This window comes from Amblyomma mixtum, chromosome 7, assembly GCF_055824585.1.
Source record: "Amblyomma mixtum isolate Tamu chromosome 7, ASM5582458v1, whole genome shotgun sequence".
In the NCBI taxonomy this organism is placed as follows: Eukaryota; Metazoa; Arthropoda; class Arachnida; order Ixodida; family Ixodidae; genus Amblyomma; species Amblyomma mixtum.
This window is the reverse complement of record NC_143018.1, coordinates 71,549,363-71,571,271: the sequence shown is the minus strand read 5'-3', so window position 1 is coordinate 71,571,271 and position 21,909 is coordinate 71,549,363. Positions and strand designations below refer to the sequence as shown.

General features: G+C 48.6%; 1 protein-coding gene across 1 annotated transcript in view; it reads right to left on the bottom strand.

Moving 5' to 3' along the window:
* The window catches only part of mib1 (E3 ubiquitin-protein ligase mind bomb 1), a 547,510-nt gene that overhangs the window by 138,636 nt on the left and 386,965 nt on the right, over positions 1 to 21,909 (bottom strand). The gene's annotated exons all lie outside the window — the stretch shown is intronic.

Here is a 21,909-nt window from a genome sequence, read left to right as displayed (position 1 = left end):
TCGTCCTTCCCGTTTTCCTCGGCGACTCCTTTGCCTCTCGCCTTTTTTATACACACGCCTTTCTTTTCCGCTTCGTCGGGCTCCTGCTGCCCTGCTTTCGTATGGCCCACGTTTGTTGCTTCGTTCCTCGCGTCTCACTTCCTGTCGCTAGGTCGGTGACGAGCGGAAGCCTCTCTACGGCTCGTATTGCTATTCCTTTGAAAAATGGAGGCCCTTAGAAAAACAGGTTTGCGCGCCAAGCGCAGTGGGGTGATAGGGAAATCGGGGGGAGTTCGAAAGGCAGCCGCTAGGAGCAGAGCTCCGTGCATCGAGCCCTTCCGGTCTCAGAACGGACACAGGAGCAGTCAGTCCGCCGGGCCTGTTCCGGACGCATCAGATCGCGAGTAAAGCGTTTCTGCGTTTCTGATCACGCAGTGGTAGCATGCAGCACCTTGCAAAACACTGCGCTGAAGCGAGGAGCACGGGAGACGCACTGTCATGTGTCGTCAGTGTGCTGTGCAGCAGCAGGGAGTACTGAATGCCTGACAGACAGCTACAAGAACTGAAGATACAGCTACAGGAACTGGCACATGGTGGCAGTGTGACCAGCACAGCAGTTATAAACGTCAAGTTCTGTAAAGGTAGACGGGAGACGTTTCGCTTCTTCTAGGGAGGATGTAGTGCATCCCTCCCTGCCTCATCCTCACCCACTGTCCAGCTATCAACGGAGTAGGTTGCGATCCGCAGAACTGGGTCACACAACGTATTCACACCGGTCAGCGGGTGAGTATCTTAAGTCTCCAATTTTATTGGGAAGAAGGTACCAGGTTACCCGAAAGCAAGTACTGGGATGCGCTTTAGACACCTGGAAAACATCCCTAATATACGTATTAGTGCAAAAAAAGTGGAACTAAGAAAAAAAAAGAAAACAACAGTCAGCATTCTCGCTCAATCACCATGGACGCGCAGGTGCAGGTTAAACAAGCGAGGACCCCACGCAGCTGCGTTAGAGACTCACGCGGTCGTAACATTACGTTTAATAAGAGTAGGCTTTCGAGGTGGTTGATCGTTTTATTTATTATGTGAGGGAGTAATGCGGTCGGCGCCACTTCTCTCACGTCTGTTCAGTAGTCCCGAATTTCCCTACGAAAACGCATCTCACTCGTCGACAGCTGTGAACACGACGTAAGACACGACGCGGAGTAAGATCTAGGTCCCACGAACCCTTCTCCAAGAAGGCGCAAACGGGTTCAGCGAGGGCGCAGATGCAACTTCCAGTTTACTTGGAAGGGCGTCCATCGAAGCGCAGCACGACGCCCAGTTCAGTCGAAAGCTTATCGCACAATGGCGCCTGGCCGCCCGCATGAGACACAGCGTGGACTGGAACGCAACAGGCGTAAACACTTCCGCAACTCCCCTCCTCCCTACTTCCCGAAGATGACCCACTGGGGACGTATCCCGCGCAAAAAGTGATTCTGCCACCGTGTTTTCTCCTTTTTTGTTTTCTCGAGCGCACACCTGCCGTTCGTGTCGCGCAAGCGACAAGACACAATTGCACACTTATGGTGCGCAGAAAGAGAGCGCAGGGAGAAAATAAAAATAAAGCTACAAAAGTGGAAACAAAAATGCGGAGCAAGCAAGCTGCGGGCATCTCGGAGGCCACTTGTTTCGTTCCTTTTTTTTTTTTCTACCCTCGCTGTTTCTCGGACGGACCCACTTTTCTGTTTACCTACAGAACAGGAGTACGAATTCCGGTCGCTTGCAAAAGAAGCAGGTAAACGACACAGATAGACAGAAAGTAAGAAAAGAAAGGGCAGCGTAAACACTGCTCTTCATTTTATTTTTCAACGTTCGCACTTCAAAACCGCTCAAACGCTCAAGTCCCCTCGCTCTCGTGTCCATCGGCCGCAGGACGAAATGCGAAAGCGTGGATGAATCAAAACAAAATACATAAAAACAAATACCAGAAAAAGCAAGTCGGACGGAAAAAGAAAAGAAAAACAAATAAGGTAGAAAGAAGGAAAATAGTAGAAGAAGCGACAGAATGGCAAAACTGGTTGCAGATTTTTCGTTTCGGCCCGCGCAGGTGTGTGTGCGCTGTCGAACGCACATTTCACGGACACCTGCGTCCGCATCTTCTTTTCGCGAGTGCGAGGCCATGTTTGCGCGCCCAGACAGGGCCAGCGCAGCACAGCTTAGCGGAGCGGACGATAGAGATGGCCGTAGGTAGGCTGGAAGCAAAGGCACAAAAAGGGGGGAGGGGGGATAAACGCTGACCAAAGGCAAGGTTGAGAAGCCAAATGTGCGTAAGGAGTAGCTTGGAAAGCAATTCGCCAAATATAAAAAATGAACGCGCGACTCAGCGACACAGACACCCCAATTTTCGACGTTTCTGCTAGCGTTACACCGGGGGTCCTATCCTTTCCTTTTTTTTTTTTTTGAGCGCTGCTCCATCGTTTACGACACGGGTCCGTTATAGGGACAACAACGCGTTTGTCCAATTCTCTTTTTTTTTTGTTTAGAAAAGACGAATGGACTGCTCCGATGGCTCTGCGAGGACGCGACAAAATGGATGTGGACCACGGAGGTGTCAGAGACTAGAGGAAGGAGGTGGAAGAGGGCAGCGTCGGAAGCTGGCCGGGTTATGGAGCGGTCTGGGACCATTTTATTTTCGCTTCAATTTTTTTCTGACGCTGTTTAAGGAGCACGAAGTGACTTGGAACTACGCAAAAGTCAAGGCGACTCGGACGATCAGCCTCCTCGCTCAAAAAGACCAGGGGAAGAAACATCTGGACAGGTGCAGAACCAAGGCTGTCCCCTTTGGAGCTGACTTGTTCCTGGTGCTCCCTGAAGTTTGTGAGCCTATTTTTGTTTCTTGCTTTTTATGCTACGCAAGACGAAGATTGAGAAAAAGTATAGAGAGAGGCAGGGATTGCGGAAAACTGCGTAGGAGACGCCATGGTCGAGCGTAAAGTGGAGAAATGGTCGCATTATACGCGACATCACCTTAGATGTCGATGAAAAAAAATAAAAGACCAGTCAGTAGTAAGGTGAACGGAGGAACAGAAAGCAGTGGTGCGAGGATTGGGAGGAAGGCGGAATAGGTTCTGGAAGTTAGGGCGTGAAAAAGACGCTAAAATCGCTTAACGGAACGAGATTCTATCTGGCGTTAATGCCATTACTTTTCCTTTCCTCGTTCTTTTACTTTTACTTGCCTGAATCGCTGAAACCTTCGCAGTGCTGACCAAGCAATGCCCGTTCGATGCTCTCCGTTCGTAAGTCCGTGACAAACGCTTCGTTCTCATTCGCCGTCCTCCCTTTTATTCGGCGAAGCTGACCGGTCATCGCATGAGGGGGTCTGCACTGAATAAGCCAACGGAAATAGAGCGTCCGATGCCGTTACGTAAATGGATTTTTGTCGCCCGGATAGGACAGCAACGAACATTCGGACGGACCTCGAGGAAGAGAGAGAGGGGAAAAAAAGTTCGCGCTTGGGACAGCATTCAATTCCAGGAAGCGATTTCCTTTCCGCCTCATTTATAAGGACTGCGTTAGAAAAGAAAAATTAGAGAAAGACAAGTGCGATGAAAAACTGTGAGAAAAATATTACTAGGCTAGATAAGAATGTGTGTCCGCCGAGAAAAAAGTTGTTCCCAGAATGGCCTGGCCTGACCTGGTAATCTTAAACTCAGGGGATAAAGCGAACCACGGATAAAGGCTCTTTGCGTTCTTTCTTTCGGCCGCAAAAAACGCGAGGATCGAAATGAAATGAAACGACATGTGCACCTCAATTCCTTCTGAAAATGTTTTAGCGTAGAACGACAGGTAAGCACAATGAAATGGTGCAAATCTGAATTTGAGTTTATTCAAATCGTAACAATACAATACAACAACAATGAAATACGAGATTGTTACAGTGACGAGAAAAAAAGGCGACGAAGTACTTCCTAACTAGGTGCCTTGGCAGCACATGAACTTAAAATCTAAACTAATTTTACAAAAAAACCCTACAGAAGCTTAGCAGTCAATGAATTAAGAACGTGAAGCAGAATATATGTCATATCGTGACACGAAATAAATGCGCAGTGAAGGCAGTAGCGTGTGAGACATCGACTACATTGCAAATTGTACGGTTTTACATCCGAAAGCGCCACATGGGCGGCAATGAGGGACGCCGTAGCAGAGGGCTCCTGATTAATTTAGACCACCTCGGGGTAGGGGGTCTTAGAGAGCACTGACTTCGCAAAGCACACGGGCGTTCTTGCATATCTCCTCCATAGGAATACGGCTGCCGCGGCCTTGCGGCATCGACTGCTGCAGCGCTTGTGACCGCGGACCTGCCCGCCAATAATGCGTAGTTTCAAGGAGCGAGAAATTTTCGGAGTCACTGCCAAAATGACAATGAGATCGCGCTGGTAATTTTCGTTCCAAAGACGTGCAGCAAGGTACGTACTGAATTTTTCGTACGAACGTGAGCTGCCATTTACAACGATCCAAAGCTTTCCCCGTTTGTGAAGGCAGAGAATTCAGAGGATTCCGATACTCACGCTTCCACATTAGACATGCGATGCACGTAGGAAACGTGACCGTACAGAATATTTCCGCCGTACATTCTTTGTAACGAGAAAGGTCACTTCAACGCGTTCTTGTGTGTCCTTCTCTCTTTGCGTGTTGTCGTTGCTCGCTGGTCCTTTAAAAACGAAGGGCCGCTTACTGCAGAAAGTTAAGCCCAGCATGGCCAGCGTTCTACGCTTTTGCATAACCATGCAGCACCCAGGAGAGGCGGTTAAAAATGAAACGCAAAGAAAGAAAAGGTTAAAAGCTAGTTACGTGTAATGCAATGACATTACGCTTTCAACGCAAGAGTATTTTCGAAAACTTTCCAGAAGGGAAGACTCGACGGAACGTCCGAGTTGGCTAGCAGGTAGAAGAGTCTCTACGCCAAAAAAAAAAAAGGTTGGTTGGTTGGTTCATGGGGTTTTTAACGTCCCAAAGCGACTAAGGCTATGAGAGACGCCGTAGTGGAGGGCTCCGGAAATTCAGCACAGTCGCTCTTCTTACGCGCGACGTTACAACACGTTTTAGAACCCTGGCTGCGTCTCTCAATATTCGGGTCACAGCCGCCCCTCTTTCCTCTGCCGTCTCTCACTGAACCACGAGTTTCCATCACTAAAATTCCCAATCTCGCGCATTTCCACCAAACCTGAACAGGAAGAAACGCACCGGAGACGCCGCAGAGGGGGCGTATCGGGCGCCGTCAAGGCGAATAAGGATCTTAGGCCGAACGGGAAAGGAAGGAAAAGAGGAAAGAAAAAGAGATAGAGAGTAGGATATTCCGATAGCTCAACAAACATACAAACGTACAGGCCACACGTGTGTCGCGTGCTGGCCAAGTCACCTTGAGCTCTTTTCCTCATATTCGATCCGTTTCCTCTCTATTTTTTTTTTATCTTGTTCTCCCTCTCGGCCCTTCCCATGCATATACCGGCTCCTGCAACCGCGCCTTCGGGCTTCGAAACCAAAGCTGGCCGATGATGGAACGGACTTTCAGCCCTTCCAAATCCCCTGGTCATCTATTCTAACGTCGACGCGCGCGCTCGCGGCCGGCGCCAATGCGAGAGAGAGAGAGAGAGAGAGAAAGAGAAGATCTGAGACTGGGCCGTGTGGCCACCGTTGATGCCGAAGAAAAAGTCGTTTCGCAAATGCCCTCGCCGCGGCGCAAACCCTGCCTTGGCCCCTTTTCCCTGGCTTCACAGCCTGTCCCCTCGGCTCTAACCCCGGCTCCCTTGCTTCTTTTCGCTTCCGTTTCCGTAGCGGTCCCTACACCTCCCTCATCTCCTCTTTCTCCGGCCGACCACGTCAGCCGTGCCGGCTGCCGCCGGCGCGTAGCCGATGGCTTTCAATCACGCGTTTCCAGCTTTGTCGCTCACGTTAAGTGCGTGCAGTTCGTATCTGAACAAGCTAAAATTGTAGCTGCAATCAAGAAGAGCAAACGGGTGCGAACAGGGTATGTAAAAGGAAGAACATACGACCGTTGGTCCCCTAGTGTAAGGCATCGGTTTCCACAACAAGTGAAACTTAAAGGTGCACTGAAGAGAAATCTGAACTTGTCTTTTTGCCGCGGCAACTCGATCTACACGTTCCGAGCTTTCTTAGAAACCTCGATTTATTGCCCTGTGTGGCCGATTCCCCTAATTAAATCGAATTAACGTCCGGCTCCCGCCTTTTTTTTTTTTTGAATTCTCCCCCGTACGGTGGGCGGAGTCGACCAACGCGTGGAGTGCCTTTCACCCAGTCCCCTGGCGGCTTGCCGCTCTGGCATCGGCGGAGCAATACGTAGTAGTCCGTAGTAGCAAATAGTCCGCGCGTACTTTTATTTCTGAGGGCTTATTTTGCGGCTATATTATCTGAGAATGAAACTATTTATTCATGGAAACCTAAAAAACAAAATAAAGCGAAAGCAAAGCCTACACGGAGCTGGCTGAAAGGCACTTCACGCGTTAGTCGACTCCGCCCACCGTACGGTCTCGGAGAATTAAAAAAATAAAGGCGGGAGCCGGATGTTAATTCGATTTAATTAGGGAAATCGGCCACACAGGGCTATAAGTCGCAGTTTCTAAGAAAGCTCGGAACGTGTAGATCGAGTTCCCGCGGCAAAAAGACAAGTTCAGAATCCTCTTCAGTGCACCTTTAACACAGGAGCGGCAGAGAGTCAGGAGAGCGGATAAGATGAGGGAGTTTGCGGAGATAAAGTGAACTCAGCTGGTGCAAGATAGGGCTAATTGGAGATCAGTGACCGATACATTTGTCGTGTAGTGAACGTACAGAGCCTGTTGCGGACAAGAGCCAAGAAAGATCTGGACAAGAGCCAAATTCCAAGTGATAAGGTGCGTCGGACGCCATCTTTACAGCTGACCCGACACTGCGACCGAAGAGGGTAATATTGAGAGCGGGGAGGGGGGGAGGGAAGCAGGGTCTACTACATCGCCCGGGGCTTGAGTCTAAGCTGTGAACACGGGTTCGCCGTAGAGCGCCGGAACTAAAAGACCTTCGGTCCTTCCATAGATGGGAACGCGTGGCGCCCTCTGGCAATCCTTACAGACTGGAGGAAAACAGCACATAAGACCAGGAACCCAGCAATAGACCAATCCGCTTAGCCTGTTATCCGCGAGGTTCTTACGCCAAAAACTTGTGAATCCTTTGCAGTCGAAGCTTTCTGCCGCCGAACTATGTGCTTCTCTCACAAGCGTGCGACACAGGCCAAGCCTCATACATGTATTTCGTGCTCAATCATGTCCTCAGGAAACGGCTGAGGACAGATGTTTCAAAAACAGTCGACTGTCAGCAATTCCATCTCGAAGGGGGCCAGAAGATTGTTCGAATTATACAGAGTTCGAATAAACAAGAGTCTTTTAAACGACGAATATGACGTTGAATAGGAGAATGAACCAGTTGTAAGTAACTGAGAATTCGATTAACAAGGCCCCACTCATAAAAGTTACGACAAAAATAAACAGCACCTTTTTCTTTCTACAGTTTATGCGCAGGTGGCAGCACTACAAGAGAAGGATGTAGAGATGACATTCACGAATTCCGTGATAACACTGCCAAATATGCTGCATGCATCCATTGCAGGATATTGCCTGAATAGCCTGCAACTGTCTTCGTGTTTTTGGTTTCATCACTACCTTACCTATGCATAACGTTTAGCTAAAGCATAAAGCATATGCATCGTACATCGGAATCAGGTGAAAACGCCGAGTGCGGAAGGCACCATTTTATTCTTAATCACGCTGAGCTACAGTCAACAACTAGTCTGACTGACTCCTGCTGGAACTTAAAAATCTCCAGCGAAGCTTATGTTCTTAAACTAGTTGTACACATAGCCGTGGTGGCCGGTTGTATAAAGAGCGAGAAACGTCGTCGTTACAAGATTACTCCGAGCGCAGACGGTATTCACTGCTGGCGAAGGAATCACATATCACGTCTGCCAGCACGAAAGTGAACGAGCAAGGTTAAAGGAATCTACGTATGACCATTAGGGAGGAGAAGACGAAACCCCCTACTGACATGAAAATGTCAGCCTACGCACTGCTTCCGCAGCTCGATGACGAAAAACATTCCCCCCCCCCCCCCCCCCCCCCCTCCACCCCCTCCAGACAGGAGCTCCTGTAAAGGGTACTCTGCCATCAGCAATGTAGTAGTGCGAGAAAGCACCACTGCACGACTGGAAAGGACTGATTGCCCCGGCTGTAAGGACAGATTATTGGAAAGCTGACATCGCACGCGCATATTTAAACATAGAAACAGAAAGCAGAAGTACGAGATTATACCTTGATCACACAGTGCCATATACCCATTGTGACCAGCCCAGATCGGCGAAAAAAAAAATTAAGGGAGGTCTAAGGGACTGAAATTTTCATTCAAGCAATTCGGTAATGATCCAGGCAGCCACTCATGCCTTCAAAATCAACAGCCCTCGTCTCGAACCAATGTGGTGAACATTGCTCCGCGCAGCCTTGAATGTCTCAGAAAGAAATATTACTGTAAGATGGCCACTACTGATGTAGCTCTAATATTAGAGCAATGTTACTTCTGCTTGAGAAAAAGTGCAGCGTCACTACTGCAAAGAGAAATGAGTACGTAAGAAATAGTAGAGAAATTTATTGACTGACCATTTAATTCACGTTTTTATATAAGTGCACAAACAACAACGCGGCACATGGAGGACACCCTAGTGGTGTGAACCAAATTAATTTCGACCATTTGAGTTTTTTTGATGCACATCGAAGTACTCAACAGAAGAGGAATTTTGCACTTTGAGTCCATCTAAATGCACAGTCATGGACCCAGAAGAAAAGCGCCGACAGAACCATCAAGGCGAGCAGCAGAAAATTAAGAGGCGAAGTAGGGACGTTAGACCATAACAGACAGGTGCCGAAAAGGCAGTTTTGAAACAGCCGGGACATGAAGCGTTTAGATTGAACAACGAACGCTTCGTGACGCGGCTATGCTGGGATCATTAGGCATCACCATAGTAACTAATGTACTCCGTAGAGGTACTCCATCGCAGTGGACCTTCGGATCCTGAAGTAGAGCATTCGCTGCTGATTGGCTCATGCGCCTGCTGCTTCAAAGATCCGAAGCCAGGTGACTAGACGGTGTTACCGCTCAGTCGAGGCAACTTTGGCGTCTGCGCTCTTTTGGTAGTTTTTTTTTCTTACTCTGAATTTCGGTTAGTCGCCGAGGCGCCAGTAACATATGGTGACACGTGGTCCACGTGGCATCTGACCAGCGCGCCTGTTGGCATAATACTCCTAAGCCTGTAAAAGGACCACACGCTGTCATGACGTCATCCAAGTGAAATGAGCCTGTGCGACATACGCTGAGGGCTTTGTAAGGGGCCTTCTCCCATTCCTAGGTGATGCTGTCTGCTTCGGAGTCCCTGTTTTGCGAACTGGGCCACATATAAGAACGCGAAATGGCTCCTACTATTCCTAATAAGAGGGGCGACTTTACGCAACGACAAAATGCACGTTCAGAATGCGCCGATGAGGGCAGCGATGTCGAAAACATATGGGCGTGCGCAAGTGGACCGTACCGAGCAAAAACAATCGTATTGCGACTGTTTCGATCAGTTTCAGATGAAACGAGCAAAAAAAGACAAAAGCTAGATCGCGGGTAAGAAAGGAACACTCCGTGAGGAAACGCAGCTGTGGCGGTGCCTCAAATTCAAAAAAACGAACACACGAGCACGAGAGAAAGTAACAAAATAGAGCACTAGCCGCTTCGACGACTTTACACATTCTTTCGAGATTACTAGTTCCCCATCCTGTGACGAGAGAGGCACGAAGAGAGAGATACACATAACGGAACCCACGGCGAAGAGGGCGTTGCTAGCAGACGGCGCCAGAAGATGGAGCAGACGAGAAACAAGTCTGGCAGCGGTGGCGCCGCCACGCAATGAACGAGCGAAGCAGCGTTATTCGCATCCGAAGACAAATGGGCCCAGCCACTCTTTCGAGCGGGAAAGGCAGAAGGAGAAAGAAAGAAAAAGAAAGAAGATCGAAACAGATCGAAGAAAGAAAGTCTGTGCACTCGGGACGCAGGCAGCGCGGCTCTTGAAGATCACAAAGAAAAAGGAGACAAGAACGATACGTCACAGAGAAGGAGCAAAAACCAATCCGATAAGAAACGGAGAGCACTCATGCAAGCAGGAACATTCCAATCGTATATACGACGCCGATCGCTCACGAGAACCCTTCCGCGTAAGGGCGGGCCTTCGAAAAAATAAAATAAAAGAAAATGGGCGAAAAAAATTCCCAGTTTGGCCATGTTAAAGCTGAGGACTGGAGACGAAAAAAAAATAGGGGAAACAAACAATCAACGTGACAAGGAACAGCAGATCCCCCCCCCCCCAAAAAAAAAAAATAGAAAAAAAAATAGGAAACCCCGATAATAAAGCAACAGCGCATTGGTCAAAGTAAGACAGAAGGGAAAAAAAATCATGGAGTGTTGGGCGAGGCTGGGGCGAAGAACACGCCAGAGAAATTGAGAAGCAGCGCCACCGGCTGTCGCAAGGAGGCGGGATCTGGCAGTGCCGAGAGGGGAACCGTACCGCGCCGTTCCGGCAGCGATATCCCGTTCCGCCGCTCGGCAACACGCGCGTGGGTCACATGTCGAGCGCTAGTTATCAATCATGAATATTGGGAGCCATTCGGAGTGGAAACGCAGCGCGCTCAGTTCGCGACGCAAGTCGGCCGAAAAGCGGAAAGGGCTTTTTTTTACGGGAGCTGAGAGAGCGGCGTGCTCTTCAGAAATGCTAGAGTTATTTATTCACTGAATTCCGGCGTGACCTGTACATTGAACGAAGGAGCAGGAATGAGAGAATCAGTCAACAACGGGTAAGACGTGTGGTTTTCAATAATGGCGGGACTTGAAAGATTAGAGATACCGGATTTTACAGGAACAGAAAGAGGGCTGTAACGAGTTAATAAGCTTTAAATGATCGTGCAGTGTGAATTACAGAAGAACCTCGCGGTTTATATTTCATTTATAACCACAACACAGTCTCGAATGACCAGTCACGTGGGAAAAAAAATTTCGAGGGGGCACTATGGTGATCTAAAGTGCGATGAGGCGAAAGCCTTTCCCGCAACGCCTTCCAGATTTTAGTCAGCTTTGAACTGAGCTCTGCCGAGAAAGGCGGTGATTCGGATACTTCGACGACCGCCGAGAACGCTTGTTGCCATCTTCGCTACCGAGTTCAGTTGTTTGTGGGCGCAATTCGCCCCAATAAACAGTTTCATTCGTAAGCCTTTCGTTCTGCCCCTGAGTGCCGGAATTGCCGTCACCACGACTACTTGCCGGTTTTGCTGATGAACTACTGCAACGACATGCTAAAGGGAATCAAGGGAAACAGGTAAGAACGGGACATGGAACCTACTGGATAAATAACGGATGAGCTAATAGGGCAAAGAATGAATTGCAAGAGAAAAAAAAGCGTTCCCGGGGCCACCAAAAACCGGGTGTAGAGATATTTGGGACATTTAGCATAGCGCGTACCGCCACCGCTAACCATGTACCGCACCCCATCAGTGCGCATGCGCTGATTGGTCACGACGCGGCAGGCGTGCGCGCAGCTAGCCTGCACCTGGCGCCATCTGCCGATCTTAGGGGCAATTTGCGCATGCGCAGACGCGGGGGCGGTACGCGCTATGCTAAATGTTTCCAATATCGGAAAGTTTTCTAGTATAACGTGGTCGCCGATAGTACAGCAAAGGATTAAGTGCAAAATATTAGGCGAATCGAGCAGTAGACGCATAATCCAGGAGGATGACGCCGATGATAAGAGGGTCATTGAAGGCTGTTCTCCTGAAAGGTGCCTTTTGCCTTGCTTCGCGTCGACCAAAAAGAAACCAAAACAGCAAGCAAAAAATCGCAGCCAGAGCTTTGCTTTCCAGTCGTTACGCTGTTTTCAAGCCGAGAGCAGGTAATCATATGCACCTCTTAAACATCCAGAAATAAAACAAAAACTACGCGTGTAACCGATATGGGCAACCGAGAAGATGCGCATGTTTTTAACACAGATTAATGCGCTCGGGGAAAAAAAAGGATAAAAAAAACTGGCCAAAACACATTTGCTGACATGAAAGCAAACCGTGTGCCATGAGACCGATAGCATACACGACCATGATGCTTTCAGGGAGTGAAATAGCCCATGAACGTAATAAAACTCCACAACTACACAGCGCACCAATCCCTGACTCGCTGCTCCTGACTGGCGTAAACAAGCTGGGTCATGTAATTCAAATCCGCCTGCTGTAAAGCTAGAGGGTAGAAAAACAACAAATAAAAAAATCTGGTTTCAGAAAATGGCTGCTCACTCCATGACGTTTTTCATCAATCCTTAGATTAGAATTTTTTCATAACGGTGGCCAAATTGCTTTTTAAGCCAGTTTAGACGCTTGCTACGGCTTGAAGATGAAACACGGGGAAGAAATTTACTGAAGTTAATTACTTTTTTTTGTGCGCGACCAGATTAAAAGGTCACAGGCAATTTTTTTCCAGCTAGTAAAAAAAAAAGCAAACAGCCTTGAGTCGATGGATGTTCTCTTCACTTGAAGCAAAAACTGCCACTGTAAGACAGCTTTAAGCGCGTCCTGGTTACCTGTTTACGGAGCTCCTGTTGCGCGCGCTTAAGAGCTTATTCGCGGAAAAAAAAATGCAGTTCAAGGAAAGACGGCCGCACATCCGCATCATTATTTACCTGCTTGTAACAAAAATACGGATTTTTTTTCCCCTTATGTGTGCAGCAACATGCTCTCACGGAAATACGAACGCACAGGCGATGAAGAAACACGGGGCTCAAGAGACAACATTGTGCTTTATTTCCAAAGGACCACTATAAGAAGAAACAAGAAGAAAGGAAATGCCGCTGCAGCACATTTTATTCACAGAGTACGGCGTAATGTGCAGACATCTTACGATATTTGAGCACATACGTATCGTATCACAAGGTCCTGCTTTCTGCAGCTTCCTAATCCATCCTCCTCTCACGTTTTTAGTCTAAGCACCTTAGAAAAACACCGTTCCAATGCCTGCCTGACCACCTCCTGTTTTTCCTCCTACGGATCCTCCCCTTTCTCCAGTAACAGTTCCAAATCCCGCACCGCCATCGAAAACTGTCCCTTGCCCCGCCCCGTAGCCGTTCAAGCCGCAAGCCTCACTCCTAACCCTCTTGCTCTCAAGATCTCAGGACTAAGCAAAGCCCTATCCGGGCCCAAGCAAGGCCCAAGCAAGGCCCAAGCTAGGCCCAAGCAAGACCCAAGCAAGGCCTAAGCAAGGCCCAAGGAAGGCCCAAGCAAAGCGCAATCCAGGACTTAGCCAGACTTCAGCCTGGCCCAACACATCATTGTCCGCGCCTAAGTGATAAAAATAAAATAGCTCTTCTCTTTTAATTGATCGCAAATCTAGCCCACAGTAAAATAGAGCTTTATCTGAAGCTCTGTATATTGTAGGCGCAGCGACGAACAATTAAAAAAGAGTAATAAAAATATGCAGAGAAAAGCAGAGATTAGAAGCGACAGCGGGTACGAGTTGTGCAAAAATATACGACGAACAACACTATCGAAGTCGCCCGACAAAAAATATAAAAATTATGTTGTTATTCAGTTGCTATCAACCACACGGAAAGTGATACGTAAGCTGACATAATATTTAGGGTGTTGCCCGAAGCAGACGTAAACCACAAAACCCAAAGCAGAAGAAAAGAAAATGCTACAGAATCGGTCCTCAAAACGCGCAGCTCGAAGTAAAACTTCCGCAGACATGGCGGGAACGTCAATAACGTTTCGCATCCGGTCTGAAACCGGCAATAAAATTTCTTTAAGTAATGTCTTCTCCCGAGGAAAGACAGATTACCCGTGTACGATGTGTACGCTGGAAGCGATAAGTATAACGTATCACACACTAGAAGCGATATACAGGCTGCACGGGAAACAAGAACAAAAATCTTGGCAGGGAGTCGTCGCAAATCTGGATTAGTCCTCGCGACAAATTTTCCCGGGAGAAACGCGCCTTCTTCGACGGAAGAAAGCTTGAGGATAAACACCCATGACGATGAGTTCTAAATTTCGCAGTCTCCAATACGACACACAAACAAACAAAAAGTATACCTATGGTGAAGCCGGAGAGTGCTGAGGGCACCAATTTGAGGTGGAAACTGAGACCCGGCGCCGAATTACGACTGTCGTCCGCGCGAACTTCCTCCAGACAGAAAACCATGAAAAAAAAAGAAAGGAAAGGGCGAAGGAGAACACGGCGCGCACCCAGGAGGAAAACTTCCCCCTCATACACTCCTCCGATGCGCGAACGTTCTTTGATTATATCGCTGTGCCTCATTTCTGGTCCGCTATTATTGCTCAAAATAAGACGGGATTTGGGGAACGCGAGCCGACGGCTGTGGCACCGTATCGCGTCTCAGCTGAGCTCCGGACGAAGACTGCGATCGGGCTGGAGACATTAGACGCATGAGAAGACTCGCATTACAGGGGATAAGGGTGCACAATGAAATTGCTAGTTGTAAAAAATAAAGAAACAAGACAAGGCAGGTCCTTAGTACAGCGCGATGCAAAAAAATGGAGAGCTAGGGGGGGAGAGAGAGAGAGAGAGAAATCTAAAAAGAGACGAAATAAAACCCGTTGCTAATAAAATAAAAATAGAACCTGATATTTTTATTTTTCGCAGCTATCCTTGTTGGATATCCTAATTATTATCAGCACTGCGATTTTGACGACCCAAAGATGAGATACAAAGAGACAATAGGCAACGGATTAAACTCCGAAAAGGGGGATAATAATCTGACGGGAGCTGGATTTACGCAGCACCGGGACTCGGGGAAGAGAGACAGAGAGTGTACGTGCGCTAATGATTCGTTTCAATATTCAAATTTATTTCTTTTCTTGTTCGGCGCGCTGTTTCAGAAAGGCGGAAATGTCTAGCTGCTTCGTCTAAATGAACACCAATGAAGAGCCGTTCTTGCTTTCCGTTCTCGGAATAGTTGTCACGAGCATTGTTCCTCTTAATTGCCTCTTTACACATGTTTGCGACTGTGCTAAATGAACAGCTCCACAGTCCGTCGCGAATAAGCGTTCACTTTCGTCCGCGTAGTGCGTAAGTAGCAAGGACGTAGCGCTTTAGATTTCCGCAGCAATACGCGTGCATCCCCCTCAAGGAAAACAAACAAACGAGTAATGAAGAAAAATGAGGAAAAAATTGCGCATGGCTTGGATACGTGTTCGCGTATCCCTGCATGACTATGGTGTTACGGATGAATGCGGCGGTTAAGCGGAACAGCCAGTTAAGCGGAAGCACTGTCACGACACGGCTGGTAGGACGCGGTGTACTATTAGAGAGATTTGCATAGCACGATCTGCAACCGCGAACCGGTTTTCCGAGGCGCCAGGTGCGCATGCGCATAACGAACACCCAACAGTGTGCAGGCGCAGATAGGTTCCCGTGGAAGCCGATCACGGTAACGGATCGTGCTTTGCTAACTTTATCTATTATTGCGTGTGCTGACGTACAGCTAGATGAGGTGATTGCGTAAGCTATGGCCGAGGCTCAGAGGTCAAGCGACCCTTTGCCGCACCCGTGGTCACGTGGTCAAGCGACCCTTTGCCGCACCCGTGGTCACGTGGTCAAGCGACCCTGCGATATCAAAGTAAATCGGGCGCTAAACGACGTGATACCCGCCAACGTCTCTTTACGGCCAGAAAGCGTCGACACGCGCTGTACAAATAAAAGGTCGAAGGATCTTCACGCTTCACGCCACCGTCAACAAATGTGATCACCTCCTCAAAAACAGATCAATGAACCTTACGAACGGGGCCCCTCATCGAGACATTATACGGCCTAGTTCAGATGAGTATCACAGTCTTACATGACCCGATGATTCTTCTCAGTACGCTGCAAGACCGAAGGCTCACTGCGTGCACGTCAAAGACAGACGATGGGGAGAAGGCATTTTCTTAGGGAGTCTCAGGGTCGTAGGGTGCCGCGCAGGAAAGCCGGCGATGTGGGGGTGCCCCACCGCAACGCCGCCCGTCTTTGAAACTAGCGGAGAAGCATGGGCACAACCACGCGCACGACGCAGTACGTTTCACTCTCCAAATCACTACTGGTATCCGCCCTCCTCTTCCATTCCTGCTTTTTCTTCCCATTCAGCCTAGGTAATAAAGGAAAACTCCAGCGGAAGGCAATTGGGAGAAACAATCTCCGCGTCCGCAGTAGCGGAAGTGCGCGCCTCTAATGAGACTAATGCGTCTGCAATAAAGAAAAGCGAGAACTGGGAAAAGGTAAGCATGGTTTCAACAAACACAACAACATCAACAACAACGACAACAACAGCAACAAAATCTACTGGACCCTTTCGCTTCCCTGGAAAGTGAAGGTATAATAATGCCGCTGAATACCGCTTCACAGCTAAGCTGCACTCCTCAGCAAACAGCATTTAGCTTTCGTCCGTTTCCCTCAAGTATAATTCTTCCCTCCGTTCTCCTTCGACTTGGGAAGGAGAAGAGAAAGCGTGGCAGCGCTTTCGCAGCCGTTGCCCATGGCAACCCCCCCCCCCCCCCCCCCCCCCCCCCCCCCCTTCCTTAATGCGTCGAGACAGAAAGAGAGACATGTTTGGCTGGGGGGTTTGTCAAGGCACCGTCTACCTGTTGCATCATTTAATAACCTCCGAGCTCAATGCGTATTCACAGCCCCTTTAAGGAAAAGGAAATGAGAAAGCTACTCTACACAATGTTCTGTACAAGGTGGATTAACAACGACAAAAAAAATAAATAAGGAAAAGCGCTCATTGCTTCCTGCGAGTTAATTACGGCGAAAATAAGAGCAAGGAAATGAAACTGCGCGAATATTGCAAGCACACGCAGTCTTACATTTATTGTTATTTAATTTTATATACAGTGCGAGCCAAAGCTCTGGCCCAAGCGGGAGGTGCTGCGAACTCAATGAAAAGAGAGCAGCAGACGATGTACGATAAATGGAACGCCAGAGAACACAGTGCTGAGTAGCAGTAACAAGAAAATACCTAGGAAATGGGGATAATTGCTTGAAAGCACGTTCCAATTCATATGCGACGTTATCAGAATCAGCGATGTTGCTAGGAGATAACTGCAGTCCTCCACCGTTCTCGTAAAAAGAAAACAAAATAAGCTGAACTTGTACGTGTTAGTCCTGGCAAATACAAGTATTGGAGTTAACGAATGCTGCTTAGCATTGTCGCGTTCTTTTTGGTGCTAGTCGGCTTCGCGCAAACTGGTATGGTTAGGTTAAGCTTCCCATAAAAGTACAAATAAAGAACCATTATGCGGGTAATCTTTCTTTGCGTCTCCAACGTCTGAACATTGTTTTCCAGCATTAAATGAACCAACTAGCCAGCAAAAACATTCCAATAAAGACAATAAGGGAGATATCCACGAATACCACCCGATATCTACAACGCCAGGCCCAAACCACACGCATAAACGCACATACACAAGCGTGTTCACACGTGAAAATGCACGAGGAGCGACAACGGCGGGTTCACACGAACGTGACGTCACGGGCGAACCGTAAAAAGCGGCACGTGACGCAGTCCTGACGTTTTCGCAGATGGGGCAAGGGTCACCATTACACGGACCGCCCCAGCAACGCAACACGACAAAGTGGCGAACGACGGCTTTAGCGAGACCCAGTACCGGGAGATCTGAACAACACTGTGTTAGCTGCTGCCCGCGCCAGCCCATCAGGAACAGATTCCGAACGTAAGTACAGATAGCGATTGGCCACCGCCTCGGTCACGGTATCGTTCTCTGCCGTGATTGGCCAATGCACTGATGCCCCAGCCAATGAGAGCCGTTCTAGCAGTACTCCGAGATCGGTACATTCGGTGCTGAGTCGACGATGCCGCTTTTAGCATCGGCTACGCTGCACGCTTTTACAGAGACTGAGCGCCGAGCGACGAAGGGCTGCAGGCAGCCATCTTGCCTGGCCGGCTCCCATGCGGCCGCGAGCCGTTGCAATGCGACCGCGACTAAGTGGAGGACCTTGTTCGCGGCGACGATTGGCCGACCCCATGCTAAATAGTCTGCTCTTAGCGCTGCACACTGTTTACTACGCTTTGAACGCTGAATATGCACTGTGCCCGAAAGGGAATTAGAAAGAACTGCGCTGTAAAGGGAGATGGCCGACGCTCCGAAACAAACTTGTGATTACTTCACGATGAGTTCATTCGCGAACAAAAAAACAAGTGAACTAGTCCTTCACGCTTACTTTTAATGTTAAGAACGGAGCAAACCAGCGTGAGGAAATGAGCCAATGCCAACGCCAACGCAAATAGGCAAGACTTTCATAAGCCGGGAAAGAAGTGGTAAAGCCAGAGCAGCAGCGCTAGACTGAGCAGAAGAAAAAAGAAAGCGCTATGACGATGTTCAGCTGCAAAGCAATGTGAAGGGGGTTAGGGAAGGTGTTCTTCGCATTAAGGCGATACTGTCAGCATCCCTCCCTTTCAGCCTTGAAATTTTGCGAGGGGAAGGGTTGCACTGTTCTTCGACAAACCCGGTAGCCATATTCTCTTGGAGAACCTCCCTACAGTGCCGCGTTCGCTTTGATATTTTCTTGCCTGATATAGGCTCTCGCGCTCAGTAAAAGATTTTTCACAAGCCGATCGGAGAGCTATCCGGCGGAATCCTAAAGAATCCGTCGCAAGGTTCCCCTCGGGCGTTTAAAAGGCTCAAGGAACTCCGCAGGATCCTCTGACATTTGGAACGTCTTCCCAAGACGCACAAGAAACCGAAAAAAAAGCACTGAGTTAGTTTGATAAACTAGTGTTAAAGAAACTTTGATGCGTACATTGCAGAGTGAGACATGTAAAACCCCTACCCGAATGTCGCTTTCTTTTTTTTTTCACATACTTCACTTGGCTCATTGGACACGCAAAGAGAAAGGAACTCAGAGGAACGCGCTTCGTTTAGTAAAGATGATGGGAGAAAAAAAACAATCTAACAGCACAAAAATAAAACGACCGAGCATATTTTGCATTGCCTGTCCACAGACACGACAGAGCAATTCGGAAAGCAGGGAGGGAAGGGGGGGGGGGAGGCGGCAGTTTCTTTGCTGAAGGCAGGTCATCGACATTTCCTTGAAGGCCGCGAGCTCACATAGACAAGCGTGGGTTCCACTCCTACGCTTCCCGAACAGCCTCCGCGCATCCAAAACGTAGCCGAGGTTGGGCACGCTGACATTTTGGCCGAGTCTGCGACAGCGCGCGCACCGCTTTGCTCGGTCGCTGCACTTAACACCTACGCAGCTCGAAAACGGAAGTCTGCCCTGGGTATCACACGCCTCAATTACCAACGGCCAAGTGCTTCCGTTTCTTTCTTTCTTTCTTTCTTTCTTTCTTTCTTTCTTTCTTTCTTTCTTTCTTTCTTTCTTTCTTTCTTTCTTTCTTTCTTTCTTTCTTTCTTTCTTTCTTTCTTTCTTTCTTCCTTTCTTTCTTTCTTTCTCTCTTTCTTTCTTTCTTTCTCTCTCTCTCTCTCTATGCAAGCAGACACACTACAGCCGGATACAACTCCAGAAAGAAGCGGCTTCTCCCCGTCAAAGGACCCCCTTCCAGCCAGTGGCGTCGGCCAGTTCTCATGAACATGCTAGCGTGACAATGTATGGAGTCGCAGATGAAAGGGCATAGTTCCTTCCCTCCATGGTCGAAGATACTCTCCTCTCTCCCTGCTCTGTCACACTAGCAGGGTCATGAGAGCCGGCCGACGCCACTGGCTGGAAGAGGGTCCTTTGACGGGGGAAAAACAGCTTACTTTTTGAGTTGTATCCGACTACAGTACGTTGCGGACAGACCTCAAGTAAGGCTGCAGGCTTGCTACACCAAGGAAGCGATTTAGCCGTTGCACTCTAGGAACCGTTGGTTTTTGTAAGCTGACGCGTTTACAATTCGGCGAAATAACGAGCATGGGAATATGTTTACTATGAAGACATTAAACACGGAGTAGATACATTTGAAAACGCGTAAAACATACGAGAATATACGCAATTTACCGCCCTCACTGCGACCCTAAAAACCAATAAAATTAGGCTATTTTCGGAAAGGAAGGAAAACGTATTGAAACAAGTTGAAACATATACAATGAAGCAGTCTCGATCCGTTCAAAGCTGTACAATTTATATCACCGGCAGACTGAAATAAACGAAAAAAAAGCGATGAATCGAACACCAAAAAAAAAAAAAAACTTCAAACTTGAAGTAGTGCAGAAAGTTTAGATTGACAGCGACACTATAGGGTCCCTATTTAGAGTAGCGGTGACAATAAAGCTGTCTCTATGACCGGAACGCGTTAAACGCGGGTAATGATAGGGCGCTGATTTCGTGCAAATAAAGCACTTCAAAATGTTCACTAATTCCGGAATTACAGACTAAAAAAAAAGAACAACAGGGTTTCTGAAATTAGCCTGCGTCAGCGGCAACATGCATGTTTGTAGCTCTTGATGACACCTAACCTCCAATTCCAAACAAGACAAGCACGACCAGCTTCCGGCAACCCGGCGAAACGCGGATGGTGGTGGCTGCAAATGTCTCGAAGTGCGTCAATGTTTCCGGCTTCTATCGGACAACGAGCGACAATAGAACGTCAAGATAGGTGGAAGGTCCCATCGGATGTCCTTCCTTTATCTATCTTCCGCTTTTTTTTTTTTATAGTACAGAGGTCTGCATCGACTTGTCGCGGGAGAGAAAAGAAACAGGCAGTTCTTTCGGTGAGCCGCACTGCATATTGCAGGGGGATGCCGACGGGCGTACACTTTTCGCCAGGGCCCTTCACCTGCCCGGCCTTCCATTCACTTAGCCTGTTCTTTTAATGCCGAGCCCACACAGAATAGAACGCAGCCACGACTACGGGGCATTGGCCATAGAACGAGATGGTCAAAGGAATAAGAGCGAGGAGACAGCGCAAAAAAAAAAAGGAAAGGTGGAAAAGGAATACCGAAAGCTTAGAGAGATAGGGCGGTGAAGCTGAAATGCGCACTCAAGTCAAAAAACAAACAAAACCCTGCTCCCTCTTAACTCCACACGCAAAAAAACAACAAGGCAGCGCTGGTCACCGACACTTCCTCTTCCTCGCACGTGCATGCCTGCAATAATTAGTAAGAGTGAGAACGTTCACTAAAATAAATCGCGAGATTCAGCAACTATGCACAAACGTTGCCAGTCTGGCCTCCGCCCATACGCGTAGCGGCCGAGATACGTTTCGAAGCGTATATTACGCCGTTGAAACACCGTGCACTTCATAGAACGGAGTTCTTTGCGCAACTAACAGCGACCAATTCGAAACAACATGCGTGTTTCACGGAACGTTCCCGGTGCGTACCCAGGCACCCACGGCGTTCTCATCGCCACGCGGACGCCACACGCCGAACGAAAATTTCAGACACTTCAAGCCCAGCCCGCTTTCCACGGCTCTTCAAGCCGAGCGCAGGCGAATAAGGAAAGCTAACTCCTCGCCAAAGGCAGCCGCTATTCAAACCCGCCGCGAGTTGCTCCCTATTTACGTGGCCCACGCTACGTCGTTCGTTCGCCAGTTCTTTCGCAAGGAACGCATCTTTCCGCGAGCTGTTGAAAGCCATCGTAGTCAAAAGAAACGAGATTTTCCACCACCATACCGCGCGTCCCCTGCAGCTATAACCGCACCACGGCCCTCAAAATATATCGCGTCGCCTTCGTCGCAGCAATTTATTCGCGCAGGAAGCCACGGACGGAGGGATGAATAGATTCGACGCCTTTTCGGAGCGGCTGCGAGGAGATGCAAATTAGGCGTCGTCAAGACTGCCTGCCGGAGGAGGAGGAGGAGGGGGGGGGGGGGGGACAAGTATACAACGG